General features: G+C 40.1%; 1 protein-coding gene across 1 annotated transcript in view; it reads right to left on the bottom strand.

The window, feature by feature from the left end:
- The window catches only part of CCSER2 (coiled-coil serine rich protein 2), a 176,871-nt gene extending 168,334 nt beyond the window's left edge, over window positions 1-8,537 (bottom strand). Inside the window, exon 1 of the mRNA XM_017497599.2 lies at window positions 8,496-8,537. The gene's annotated coding sequence lies outside the window, so the exon portion shown is untranslated. The remainder of the gene's footprint in view (window positions 1-8,495) is intronic.
- Between the last annotated feature and the right edge of the window lie 7,057 nt (window positions 8,538-15,594).

Consider the following 15,594-nt stretch of genomic DNA (forward strand, 5'->3'; position numbering starts at 1 on the left):
ATGGTCTACTTGTGACAGGCGGGGAAATGTTAAAGCCTTTCTGACTCACGGGCTCTTTAATCTTTAACATGTATTATTTATTTTCACTCACGTAAATGGAGTTCAAAGTCACTTGTAAAAGGCTCAAAAGGAATTTGTGGTTTAACAACCTTAAATAAGGTTATTATACAGATCCAATGTATATTACTTTCTGAAATTTCAATTTAAAAAGCAAAAATACTAAGAAATAAAGAGAAACCAGAAGTTCCCCTGCCCAAACCATAAAAATTTGTCTCTCCAAATTTTACCAGCTGGCACAAGAACACAAACTCAAATACCTATAGGGCATGCAAATGTCATTAATGTGCAGAAGGCTAAGAAAAGATGACATGTGCCAAACTACATGAATACTAAGCCATATACTGCCTTTTAAAATAGTAGACAGGTCTAACAATTAAGTACAGACATTTTACAAACACTGGGTCAAATCACAACAAGCAAACATTTAACATTTCGGTCTACATAAGATCTGCTTCAGCAAAGTTCCCTCAATTAAATTAAATGGGCAGTAAGGAGAGGGCCATAGGAGCTCCAGCATCAGGGAGAAGAGTAACAGGAGTAACATTAACATGGATGGAAGACTACTAGGCCATAAATTCACTAATGGCACATACTGGGTTTGACTCACCAGAACACAACCCCAAACTTGCTCAGTACATGACAAACAGTAAATACCTAAACATGAAACATTTTATAAAGAACGACATACATTAGAATTATAGTTTCATAGAAAGATATTAGCAGCAGTTTTTACATAATAGAATACAACATGGCAATGAAGACCTAATTATTGCTATATGTAACAATACAGATAAAACTAATAGGATCCTTTAAACAGGATCCAGAGACTTGAGAGGAAACTGGTATGGTTCCATTTATATGAAGAATTCTATAAACAGACTCCAGAGACTTGATAGTAAAAATGGTGTGGTTCCATTTATATGAAGGTCAGTTTTCCATTTTCAATGTAAAAAGCTGCAATTAATATCACTCTTACCTAAAAACCTGGAAGAGCCAGATAATCTTCAAAATCATAACCTTTCATAAGCCCATCAGAAAGCTGGTATCATAAGGCAACCAAGTTGACCAAATTCCAAAGGGAGACAAGCCCCTCCAAGGAGAGATGGGACATTTACAGTTTCACTTTTGGCTGAGCATAAGAGACAGAAATGACCATCATAACAAGAAGTAATAAGCTAACATTTTAATGTTGGCTTAAAAGCCAAATGTGGACTAGCACAACAGCAAGCTCTTCCACATGGGCCTCAACCTAGTGTTCAAGAGAAAAACATGGGAAAACCCCCTCTTAATGGCACACGCATGCAGGAGGTGATCAAAGCCTGCACTGGGACAAACATAAAGCCTCTCACTTTCCTGCCCCCTCCTGTCCTCTCAAGCAAAAGCCTTAAACTACTGGAGAAGGAGCAGCAAGACTTCTCACCCAGGAAACAAAGGAAAAAGTTTACTGCATCTAGAGGAAACAGAATGGAATGTGAGAAATGTTCAGTTGATCCATTTATGTGAGTGCAAGGTCATGAACTGATTAATTATGATAATATGTGTTAGAATGGAGCAGTGGTTCCACAGTGCTTGTGTGTATCACAATCATCCGGAAGACTTCATTAAAACAAGATCTCTGAACTCCACTCCCAGAGTTTCTGAACCAACTTATCTAAGGTAAGGCCTTAGGAAAATGTATTTTTAACAAGTGTCCAGGTGATGTTGATTCTGCCAATCTGGAGTTCGTATGTTCGTATGTTGAAAATCCCTGGGATAGAGATTAACTCTGCAGGGGGTGGCCAACTGAAAAGGTGTTGACTGAGATGTTGGCAACTTGATCCGGATGGTGTAAAATTCACCAAGAGTACATCATTTAAGATGTATGCATTTTATTCTATGTAAGTTATACCTCTTTTTTTTAAGTTTCCCTTAAAAAATTAAAAGACGTCAAACTGCTTCTAATGCTATAAATAGTAAAAATGAGCCTTACTGCTGACAACTTATTCTACAAATTGATAAAGGAATTAAGCATGTATCCTGCTTTTCTCGTACTTCAAAGCAATCAAAAGATTGACAGAAAATCTTTATAGAAGAGCCACAACTAGTAAGAACAGAAAAAATGATGGAATCACAAAGTAAGAAAATCTGAAACACTCCATTAAATACCAAAACACCTCTCAAAAAATGGAGTGTGACAGTTAAAACTGAAACTATTAAAAGCTGAGTGGTAAATAACACTAGGGATTAATTATGCTGTTTTCTCTACTCATTATGTTCGAAAGCATCCATACATTTCCATTTAAAAAAGTAAACTCTGGCTAGGCACAGTGGCTCACACCTGTAATCCCAGCACTTTAGGTAGCTGAGACAGGTGATCACCTGAGGTCAGGAGTTCCAGACCAGCCTGGCCAACATTGTGAAACCCCATTTCTACTAAAAATACAAAAAATAGCTGGGCTTGCTAGTGGGTCCCTGCAATTCCAGCTGTATGTATCTCAGGGATAACACAAATGGTTTCGTAGAGGAGGCAATGTTTGAGCTGAGCCTCAAAAGATAAACAGTAAATAGAAATAAAGACACTGAATATGAAAAACAATAAAGCCTAAGAGCATAAAGAAAATTATAGAACCCAGATTCCAACAAGATGGCCGAACAGGAACAGCTCTAGATTGCAGTTCAGAGAGAGAGAGAGAGAGAGAGAGAGAGAGAGAGAAAGAAAGAGAGAGACGCAGAGGGCAAGTGATCCCTGCATTTCCAACCGAGGTACCAGGGTGATTTCAATGCGACTAGTTGGACAGTGGGTGTAGCCCAAGGAGGGCAAACCAAGGCAGGGTGGGGTGCTGCCTCACCTGGGAAGTGCAACTGACTGGAAGATTGGGGACTTACCCCCTACCCTCACCCTGCACTCCAGTTCAGATACCGTGCTTCTTCTATGGCCTCTGCAACCCACAGACCAGGACATCCCCACCGGGCTGAAAAGCACCATGAGTTAGCAGCACAGATCTAAGCGGCAACTCCAGCCAACGCTACGGGTTGTCAGCACAGATCTGGGCAGACGTTTTGACTAGCACCGAGGGCACCTGCGGTACAGAGCTACCCGCTCCCCAGAAAGAGTGGAGCTGAAAGCAGGGAGACAGGTGATACCACTGGGTGGTTGCCCCCACCACAAAGTCCAAACTGAGGCCCTCTCACTTGATTGAGAGTTTCACAGCCAGAACACCAGTTCAACCCAGGACAATGGAGCTCAGTAGGAAGAAGGGCATCCACCATTGCTGAGGTGGGTCTAAACCTACTGGTACAAACAAAAGCCAGAGGAAGCTTACACAGCAGCTGGACTGAGTCTCTGACAGCCCAGCAGCGCTGGGCTAGTAGACAAGAGACAGACTGCTTCCTCAAGTGGCTCCCTGACCCCTGTATAATCAAAAAGATGCCTCATACATGAGACCTTTGGCTGACACCTTGTGGGTACCCTTCTGGGATGAAGCTACCAGAAGAAAGATCAGACAGCAATCCTTGTTGTTCTGCAGCCCCCATGGGTGATTCCCAGGCAAGCAAGGTCTGGAGTGGACCTCCAGCAGTCCTACAGAAGAGGAGCCTGACTGTTAGAAGGAAAACTAAATAACACAAAGAAATAGCTTCAACAACAACAGAAAGGACGTCCACTCAAAGACCCCATCTGAAATCACCAACTGCAAAAATCAAAGGTAGATAAATCCACAAAGATGGGAACAAACCAGCACGAACAGGATGAAATTATCAAAGACCAGAACACCTCTCCTCCCTCCTCAAAGGGATCACAACACCTAAACTGCAAGGGAACAAAACAGGATGGAGAATGAGTCTGACAAACTGACAGAAGCAGGCTTCGGAAGGTGGGTAATAACAAACTTCTCTGAGCTAAAGGAACATATTCTAACCCAAAGCAAAGAAACTAAAAACCTTGAAAAAAGGTTAGACGAACTGCTAACTAGAATAACCAGCTTGGAGAAGAACATAAAGACCTGATGGAGCTACAAAACGCAGCATGAGAACTTCGCAAAGCATACACAAGATTGAATAGCTGAATCAATCAGGCAGAATAAAGTATATCAGAGATTGAAGATCAACTCAAGAAAATAAAACAAGAAGGCAAGATTAGAGAAAAAAGAGTGAAAAGAAATGAAAAACGCCTCCAAGAAATATAGGATTATGTGAAAAAAAATCCTAATCTAGACTTGAACAGTGTACCTGAATGTGACCGGGAAAATGAATCCAAGCTGGAAAACACTCTTCAGAATATTATCCAGGAGAACTTCCCCAACCTAGCAAGGCAGGCCAACATCAAATATAAGAAATACAGAGAACATCACAAAGATATTCCTCAAGAAGAGCGACCCCAAGGCACATAATCATATGATTCACCAGGGTTGAAATGAAGGAAAAAATACTAAGGGCCACCACAGAGAAAGGTCAGGTTACCCACAAAGGGAAGCCCATGAAGACTCACTGCGGATCTCTTGGCAGAAACCCTACAAGCCACAAGAGAGTGGGGGCCAATATTCAACATCCTTAAAGAAAACAGCTTTCAACCAGGAATTTCATATCCAGCCAAACTAACCTTCATAAATGAAGGAGATATAAAATCCTTTACAGACAAGCAATTGCTGAGAGATTTCATCACCACCAGACCTGCCTTACAAGAGCTTCTGAAGGAAACACTAAACATGGAAAGGAACAGCCAGCACCAGCCACTGCCTAAATGTACCAAATGGAAAGACCAAAGACGCAATGAAGAAACTGCAACAACTAACAGGCAAAACAACCAGCCAGTAACAAAATGGCAGGATCAAATTCACACATAACAATATTAACCTTAAATGTAAATGGCCTAAATACACCAATCAAAAGACGCAGACTGGCAAAGTGGATAAAGAGTCAAGACCCATTGGTGTGCTGTATACAGGAGATCCATCCAACGTGCAAAGATAAACATAGACTCAAAATAAAGGGATGAAAGAAGATTTACCAAGCAAATGGAGAGCAAAAAAAAAGCAGGCACTGCAATCTAGTCTCTGATAAAACAGACTTTAAATCAACAAAGATCAAAAGACACAAAGAAAGGCATTATATAATGGTAAAAGGATCAATGCAACAAGAAGAGCTAACTATCCTAAATATATATGCACCCAATACAGGAACACCCAGATACATAAAGCAAATTCTTAATGACCAACAAAGAGACTTAGACTCACACACAATAACAGTGGGAGACTTTAACACTTCACTGTCAATATTAGATAGATCAACAAGAGAGAAAATCAACAAGGATATATACAGGACTTGAACTGAGATCTGGACCAAGCAGACCTAATAGATATCTACAGAACTCTCCAATCCAAATCTACAGAATATACATTCTTCTCAGCACCACATCGCACTAATTTTTACCACATAATTGGAAGTAAGTCATTCCTCAGCAAACGCAAAAGAACAGAAATCATAACGAACTGTCTCTCAGATCACAGTGCAATCAAATTAGAACTCGGGACCTAAGAAACTCACAGAAAACCGCACAAATACATGGAAACTGAATAACTTGCTCCTGAATGATGACTGAATAAACAATGAAATGAAGGCAGGAAATAAAGATGTTCTTTGAAACCAATGAGAAAAAAGAAACAATGTACCAGAATCTATGGGACACATTTAAAGCAGTGCTTAGAGGGAAATTTATAGCAATAAATGCCCACATAAGAAGTGAGGAAAGATCTAAAATTGACACCCTATCATCAAAATTGAAAAAGCTAGAGGAGCAAGATGGAAAAAACCCAAAAGCTAGCAGAAGACAAGAAATAACTAAGATCAGGGCAGAACTGAAGGAGATAGAGACACAAAAAAACCTTAAAAAAAACAAAAATCAATAAATCTGGGAGCTGGTTTTTTGAAAAAAATTAACAAAATAGACTGCTAGCCAGACTAATTTAAAAAAAAGAGAGAAGAATCAAATAGATGCAATAAAAAATAATAAAGGGGATATCACCACTGATTCCATAGAAATACAAACTACCATCAGAGATCACTACAAACAACTCTATGCACAAAACCACTAAACCTGGAAGAAATTGATAAACTTCGGGACACTTACACTCTCGAGACCAAGACTAAACCAGGAAGAAGTTGAATACCTGAACAGACTAATAACAAGGTCTGAAGTTGAGGCACTAATTAATAGCCTACCAATCAAAAAAAGGCCAGGTCCAGACGAGTTTACAACCTCTACCAGAAGTAAAAAGAGGAGCTGGTACCATTCCTTCTGAAACTATTCCAAACAATACAAAAAGAGGGAATCCTCCCTAACTCATTTTATGAGACCAACATCATCCTGCTATCAAAATCTGGCAGAGACACAGCTAAAAAAGAAAACTTCAGACCAATATCTATGATGAACATCGATGCAAAAATCTTCAATAAAATACTGGCAAACCAACTGCAACAGCACATCAAAAAGCTTATCCATCACAATCAAATAGGCTTCATCCAGGGGATGCAAACCTGGTTCAATATATGCAAATCTATAAACGTAATCCATCACATAAACAGAACCAAAGACAAAACCACATGATCATCTCAATAGATGCAGAGAAGGCCTTCAACAAAATACAACAGCCCTTTATGCTAAAAACTCTCAATAAACTAGGTATCAATGGAACGTATCTCAAAATCATAAAAGCTATTTATGACAAACCCACAGCCAATATCATACTGTACGGGCAAAAACTGGAAGCATTCCCTTTGAAAACTGGCACTAGACAAGGATGCCCTCTCTAACCATTCCTATTCAATATAGCATTGGAGGTTCGAGCTAGAGCAATCAAGCAAGAAAAAGAAATAAGAGTACTCAATTAGGAAAAGAGGAAGTCAAATCGTCTCTATTTGCAGACGACATGATTGTATATTTAGAAGACCCTATCGTCTCAACCCAAAATATCCTTAAGTTGACAAGCAACTTCAACAAAGTCTCAGGATACAAAATCAATGTGCAGAAATCACAAGCATTCCTCTACACCAATAACAGACTAACAGCCAAATCATGAGCGAACTCCCATTCACAATTGCTACAAAGAGAATAAAACACCTAGGAATACAACTAACAAAGAATGTGAATGACCTCTACATGAAGAACTACAAACCACTGCTCAAGGAAATAAGAGAGGACACAAACAGATCGAAAAACATTCCATGCTCCTGGTTAGGAAGAATCAGTATCATGAAAATGGCCATACTGCCCAAAGTAATTTATAGGTTCAATGCCATCCCCAGCAAGCTACCAATGGCCTTCACAGAACTGGAAAAAACAAACTTAAACTTCATATGGAGCCAAAAGAGAGCCCACATAGCCAAGACATTCCTAAGCAAAAAGAACAAAGTTGAAGGCATCACACTACCTGACTTCAAACTATACTACAAGGCTACAGTAATCAAAACAGCATGGTACTGGTACCAAAACAGAGATATAGACCAACAGAACAGAACAGAGGCCTCGGCAGTAACGCCACACATCTACAACCATCTGATCTTTGACAAACCTGACAAAAACAAGCAATGGGGAAAGGATTCCCTGTTTAATAAATGATGTTGAGAAACCTGGCTAGCCATGTGCAGAAATCTGAAACTGGACCCCTTCATGACAATTTACACTAAAATTAACTCCAGATGGATTAAAGATTTAAACGTAAGACCTAACACCATAAAAACCCTAGAAGAAAACCTAGGCAAAGCCATTCAGGACATAGGCATAGGCAAAAACTTCATCACTAAAACACCAAAACCAATGGCAACAAAAGCCAAAATGGACAACTGGGATCTAATTAAGAGTTTCTGAACAACAAAAAGAAACAATCATCAGAGTGAACTGGCAACCAACAGAATGGGAAAAAATTTTTGCAATCTACCCATCAGACAAAGGACTAATATCCAGAACCTACAAAGCACTAAAGCAACTACAAAGAAAAAAAAAAAACATTCAAAAGTGGGCAAAAGATATACACAGAAACTTTTTAAAAGAGGACACTTATGAGGCGAAGAAACATGAAAAAATTCACATCATCACTGGTCATTAGAGAAATGCAAATCAAAACCACACTGAGATACCATCTCACGCCAGTTAGAATGGCAATCACTAAAAATCTGGAAACAACAGATGCTAGAGAGGATGTGGAGAAATAGGAACACTTTTGCACTGCTGGCGGGAGTGTAAATTAGTTCAACCATTGTGGAAGACAGTGTGGTGATTCCCCAAGGATCTAGAAATAAAAATTCCAGGCCAGGCGCGGTGGCTCAAGCCTGTAATCCCAGCACTTTGGGAGGCCGAGGCAGGTGGATCATGAGGTCAAAAGATCGGGACCATCCTGGTCAACACGGTGAAACCCCGTCTCTACTAAAAATACAAAAAATTAACTGGGCATGGTGGTGCGTGCCTGTAATCCCAGCTACTCAGGAGGCTGAGGCAGGAGAATTGCCTGAACCCAGGAGGCGGAGGTTGCGGTGAGCCGAGATCGCGCCATTGCACTCCCGCCTGGGTAACTTGAGTGAAACTCCGTCTCGAAAAATAAATAAATAAATAAATAAATAAATAAAAATAAAAATTCCATTTGACCCAGGAATCCCATTACTGAGAATATACCCAAAGGATTATAAATCATTCTGTTATAAAGAAACATGCACACGTACGTTCACTGCAGCACTGTTTACAATAGTAAAGACCTGGGACCAACCCAAATGCCGATGAGTGATAGACTGAACAAAGAAAATGTGGCACATATGCACCATGGAATACTATGCAGCCATAAAAAAAAAGGATGAGTTCATGCCCTTTGTAGGGACATGGACGAAGCTGGAAACCATCATCCTCAGCAAACTGACACAAGAACAGAAAACCAAACACCACATGCTCTCACTCATAGGCGGGTGTTGAACAATGAGAACACATGGACACAGGGAGGTGAAAGTAACACACTGGGGTCTATTGAGGGGTGGGGGGCTAGAGGAGGGACGGTGGGAGGTCGGGAAGTTAGGGAGAGATAACATTGGGAGAAATGCCTGATGTACGTGATGGGGGGATGGAGACAGTAAACCACCATGGCATGTGTGTGCCTATGCAACAATCCTGCAACATCTGCACATGTACCCCAGAACTTAAAATACAGTAAAATTTTTAAAAAAAGAAAGAAATGTATAGAACCAGCATGACACATTCAGATAATTGTTATTAGATGAACAATGGTAGGGAACAGCGTTTCAGAAATGCTTAAGAAAAAAGAATAGTGAAGACAATACAGCCAACAGAGTGGCTTATGTGCCATACTAAGAAGTTTGGGTTTTACTGTGGACAACTAGGAAACTTAAGGGTTTTAAACCATAAAAAATAAAAAATAAAAATAAAAAAAAAGATCTGACCTGAATTTTGAAAAATCACTTTGATTTCAGTATGGAGGAGATGGGTTAAGAAGGGGAGATGGGTTTAAGAGGACACAACATGAGAAAGAAAACAAACATTGTAGCAAGAAGATACAAATATAAAAGACATCAGTAATATTAAGTCTAAAGAATTTTGTCACAATAATAGGCACAAAATGATAGCATAGTATTTAGCAAATAAATGGGTGAATGACTGATTAGATGTGGGAGATGAGAGGAAAGAGCTTAAAATTCTAGGCTTGTCTGGCTGGACATGATCTTTTTCCCCCAGACATAATGTTTGCCTTTCATTGAGGGCAAACATCATGTCTGGGGGAAAAGATCATAAACTTAGCACATCAAGCTAACTTTGAGGTGCACATAGCATAGGCAAGGGTGTTTACTGTTCAAAGGAGTATGAAATGCAAGGGCAAAGTCTGAAAGAGAGATGATGATTTGGGAATTGTCAGTACTGGAATGACGGTCTAATTTTCCACCGAAAACAAGTGAGGTCACGTGGAAAAGATGTACAACAGGGAGAGAAAGGCTACGGGTACTGTACTGGTATCACCAACACTTAAAAAATGGATGGCAGGAAAAGAAGGGGGTTGGCGCAGATAACATATAATCCACGAGTAAAGAAGATAATTTAAAAAGTAATTCGAAAGAAAATTTGAAGATAACAAGCAGTAGTGTCAAATTCCACATACAAGTAAACTAAAAACTACAAAGAATAATTGGGCATGGTAGTTTACAAATTTGCTCACCTGCGCAGGGCAGTTTTAGGAGACAAGATGAGGTACAGAAACCTGACTACAGCAGGCTCAAGAATAAAGAGATAAACAGTCAGGAAACATACCCTATTCTTTCAAAAACAAACAAACAAAAGAAACAAACAAAAAAAGCCAGTAACTTGAGACAATATAGAGGCAATCTTCTTTGTTTTTTGTTTTTTGTTTGAGATAGGGTCTCCCTCTGTCACCCACCCAGGCAGGAGTGAAGTGGTGCAAACACAGCTCACTGAAGCAAACACAGCTCACTGCAGCCTCAACCTCCTGGGCTCAAGCAACCCTCCCGCCTCCGCCTCCCCAGAGGCTGGGATTACAGGTGTGTACCACCACACCTGTCTAATTTTTAAACAGTTTCCGCCATGTTGTCCCAGCTGGTCTTGAATTCCAGAGCTCAAGGAATCCACCCCCTCAGCCTCCCTAAGGGCTGGGATTACAGTCATGAGCCACCACGCCTGGCCTTTTTTTTGTTTTCATTTTGTACCCTCTTTTCTGCAGGAAAAGAGCTCAAAAAGAAGGTAAGAAAATAGCCGGGCATGATGGCTCACGCCTGTAATCCAAGTATTTTGGAGGCCAAGATGGGAGGATCACCTGAGGTCGGGAGTTCAAGACCAGCCTGACCAACATGGCGAAACTCCGTCTTGAAAAAAAATAAAAATAAAAAAAAGAAAATAGTGGGGATAGTATTTGTAACAAGATCCCACGATGAGATCAAGGTGGGCTTCCAGTCCCATTAAGAGACTAAAAATGCTAACTGTGGAAACAAGGCAGAAGTTCTGATTTACAGCTGAGGCCAGAAGAAGGTGGCAGCTTGATGGGAATGCTGAACATTGTGCCTATGGTAGCCATAATAATTGCAGGCCCCACTCACCCACCTAAGTCAGGACTGGCTAAACCTGAAAGGTGTGGCAATCGTACCTGAAGCTGAATGGGGCTGGAGAAAGTAAGGACTAGGTCTTACTAAACGTTATGAGCAAACTCAACCAACAAAAACATACAGAACTTGAGCAATACAGTAATTTCAAAAACATAAGCGCAGTGAAAATATCTATAACATATACTCAATAGCCTAATTAAAGACTCATTTTATTTTTAATGGTATCTACCACAGAGCCTAGCACATAACAGATGTTAGTACATACAAATGAATAATGTCCTGGGGCTGGCTCAGGCTACTATCTCAAGAGACTGGACCACCTGTGGAAGACAGGCTATACAGGGTTTCCATGAGCCAGGCATGAAATTGTCCTTTTTATGCAACCAGAGGGTGGAAAGGCTTAACCGTCCCTGCTGAAAACAAAAGAGGAGAACATGACTGTAAGGGCCCTTAATGATAACTCATTTTTACCAAGTAGGTGTATGTATAGCACTGTGTTACTCACTTATAAGAATTATCATATCTTAGGCTGGGTGCAGTGGCTCACACCTGTAATCCCAGCACTTTGGGAGACCAAGGCAGGTGAATCCTGAGGTCAGGAGGTCGACATCAGCCTGGCCAACATGGTAAAACCCTGTCTCTACTAATTAGCCAGATGTGGAGGAGCATGCCTATAATCCCAGCTATTTGGGAGGCTGAGGCATGAGAGCCGATTGAATCTGAAAGGCACAGGTTGCAGCAAGCCAAGATTATATCACCGCAATTCAGCCTTGGTGAGAGAGACTCTGTCTCCAAAAAAAAAAAATCTCAACTTCTTACCTTAACAACTAACAACTACTAGAAAGGTATATTTATTCCCATTTCACAGATGAAGAAATAGCTTTAGAAAAATTAAGTAATTTGTCCAAGTTCATACAGAGAGTGAGGGATCACGTTCAGTGGCACTTAATATGGTAGTAGGAGGAGGAGGTGGTGGAAGTGGAGGTGGAGGTGGAGATGGAGGTGGAGGTGGAGGTGGAGGTGGAGGTGGCGGTGGCGGTGGCGGTGGCGGTGGCGGTGGAGGTGGCGATGGAGGGGGAGGTGGAGGTGGAGGTGGCGGTGGAGGGGGAGGTGGAGGTGGCGGTGGAGGTAGAGGTGGAGGTGGCAGTGGCGGCGGCAGCAGCAGCAACAGCAGCTAACACTTTTACAGCTCTTACTATGTGCTATGCAATATTCTAAGGAATTCACATACATTAATTCATCTAATCCTCGTAACTTAACATAATCTTTACTTTACAAATGAAGGAACTAAACAGAGTCACACAACTAATAAGTGTGGGGCCAGGGTTCATATTTAACCATTAACCTATACAGCTGCTCTCCAACTATTTTTCTTAAGGTAACACTCAATGTATCTGTGTTTCCCAAACTGCAGATCATGACATCAATTTCTTGGTTTATGACAAGCAGATTCTGTTGGCAAATACAAAGAATAGAATAGAATGAACTATCCCATTCCTTTCCCAGTACCTTCACTAGTGCTGAATGAGATGACTGAGATACTGGAGGTGACAAACTATACGACAAGCTTAGGTAATGGTTGCATTTAGTTTTGTAATGGGTAGGGAGGAGAATAATCAAATTTAACAGTGTAAAATATTTAAGAACATATTTATGGAGCACAAATCAGAAAACCTATTTCTTCTGTAAGTGCAAAAGTTACATGGAACAGAGAAAATATTTAAGAATTATTCAAAGCAACTGCAGAGTTAGTTTCAATGAAAAAAACCAAAAGAAAAATCAATTTTCTTAAGAAATCAATACTTTAGGAAAACTTTTAGAAGAATATGAGGAAAAAAGTGGGGGAAGGAGAAGCAGAAAGTTAAAGAAAATGCTCAACTTAACTTTAATAAGACAAAAAAAAATTCAGTCACAAAACACAAGCATGTAAAAACAGGGGGAAAAATGGTGCCACGAGAGCCTCCTGAGGAACTGAAAATAAACATACAAATTGCAGTTTTATCAAGAATATCACAATTAAAAAAAACTTTATTTTTAACAATGAGCTATAAGATGGACAGGAACTGTATCTTAAAATAACTTTTTGCACAAAAATAGCTAATGCCAAGAAAATGTAGCACTGAAAAAAAATCACACAACTACCACAAACAAAGAATTAAAAGACTCTTAAACATTAAGCAAAGAAAATACTTCTCATCACCTCAAGAAACTAAAGGTGGCTAAGAAATCTACAGAAAAAAAGGGAAAAGCATGTTCTAAACAAGACAATGACATAAAACCAATGGAAGTACACTGGGGTGGTGCAGGGAGAAGTTTTGAAAAGCAAGTGGAGAAAGAAATCTTAAGTAAAGGGAGAGACAGTAAACTGAAAACCAGTCAGCTTGATAATTAAAAGGCAGTTAAGAAACAAATACAAATTCTGTAAACAAGCCAGCCAGTGAAAGATTAGACTATAAAATAATAAACAGTATTATACTGACTCAGCTTCCTGAAGCCAGCCCTCATAAATGGGATCAGTGCCCTTATAAAAGGCTTATTTTCCCCTTCCACCATGTGACAACACAGCTATTAATATAAGGCACAACGTACAAGGAAGAAGGCCCTCAGCAGACATCAAATCTGCTAATACCTTGGACTTCCCAGCCTCTAGAAATGTGAGCAAAGAATTTCTGTTTGTAAGTGGCCCAATCTAAGGTATTTTGTTAGAGCAGCCCTAATAGACCAAGACAAGTACAGTAAAATGCATCTATTTTATATACATATTTTTGCTTTAATAAGTATCTCATATAAGGAAAGCCAACATAGAACCTAAGATGGTTACAGCTTCTGTGGCTTCTTAACGTTCAGTTGCTTTCTTTAAATTAATTTGGCATATCCTAAAGCAGTCTTTTCCATCTTAATAATGGGTAATTTATCCTTGCCACAACAATAAAAATACAATAGACAATATCAGAAAACATCATATGTAGTGAGACTGTTTTTGACAGTTTCAGTTATAACTCTGGATATACGTGTACCATATAAAATACATTTCTATTGAGTCACAGTCAAAAAAAGCTTGATGAACACTACACTACACTATGAAATGTGCGAGTCTTTCCCACAAGAAGTGAGCAAAGAGCCCCTGAGATCCCAGGTTAGGAACTGGCACTAGAGCACTTCATAAAGCATCAGGGGAAGCTTTGACAAGTATGGCAGCTAAGACTTTGTTGGAGTGAACCAGCCCAAGACAGCTCCGCTGCCCTGTTACAGAGACACCACTCTCTATAGAGTCACTTGGTTAACTTCTTTACGGCAAAACAGAAGTAGCTGACAATTGACTATTAAAGACTAATAGCTGTTCCACAAAAAGGTCTTTTTCAAATATGCCTCTTTAAATTCCCTTGAACATTACAGGAGTAAAAATACATACGGGCAAAAATATTTTTATGTAAATGTCTAAGAATTTTTTTTCTGTACAGGCACTCTTTGAAACATAAAGACCCTATCAACGTACTTTTACAGACACGGAAAGCTTGTACACTAGCTCCCACTTACCTAGAGGACTGCTATCCTCATTATTCCTACTCTCAGAGTACTTCTCCAATAACTAGCAGGCCTGAGGAGATACTGCCACCTAATGGCGAGTGTAATGAACTATGTCTTGTGGCCCCGTTTCGACACTTCACCTTGGCCCCTCTACCTTCAATATTAGGCCTCAAAAAGATTGGATGCACACAAGTCACCATTTTGCCTATCTTGCTCTCATGAGTGATCCATCCCACACAATCTCTTATTCCAGCACTATCCATAGAACATGGTGCCATAAGAAATGTTCCCTATCTGTCCTTACCCAATACATATATCTGCCCTGTCAATACAGTAGCCACTAGCCAAATGTGGCTATTATTACAATGTGATAAGATCACAAAACAAGCATTCATAAACTACATTAAAGAAATATAGTCTTAATGCAGACTAGTGAACTCTCACTTAATTCTAGTTGCAATGACATTTCCAAGCATTAGATTTTCTCCTTTCTTATTAAACTAATTATAAAATACTCTATATTTTAAAATTTCTGGGCCAGGCATAGTGGCTCATGCCTATAGTTCAAGCTACTTGGGAGGCTACAGTGGGAGGATCACTTAAGCCCAGGAGATCGAGTCCAGCTTGGGTAATATACTGAGACCCAGGGTCAAAAAAAAAAAAAAAAAAAAAAAAGCCAGATACAGTGGCTCACACCTGTAATCCCAGCACTTTGGGACTTTGGGAGGCCCAGGCGGGTGGTTCAATTGAGGCCAGGAGTTCGAGAACAGCCTGGCCAATAGGGTGAAACCCCATCTGTAATAAAAATACAAAAATTAGCCAGTCATGGTTGCAGATGCCTGTAATCCCAGCTACTCAGGACACTGAGGCACAAGAATAGCTTGAACCTGGGAAGCACTGGTTGCAGTGAGCCAAGATCGCGCCATT

The sequence above is a fragment of the Cebus imitator genome, unplaced genomic scaffold, assembly GCF_001604975.1.
Source record: "Cebus imitator isolate Cc_AM_T3 unplaced genomic scaffold, Cebus_imitator-1.0 Scaffold233, whole genome shotgun sequence".
Lineage (NCBI taxonomy): Eukaryota > Metazoa > Chordata > Mammalia > Primates > Cebidae > Cebus > Cebus imitator.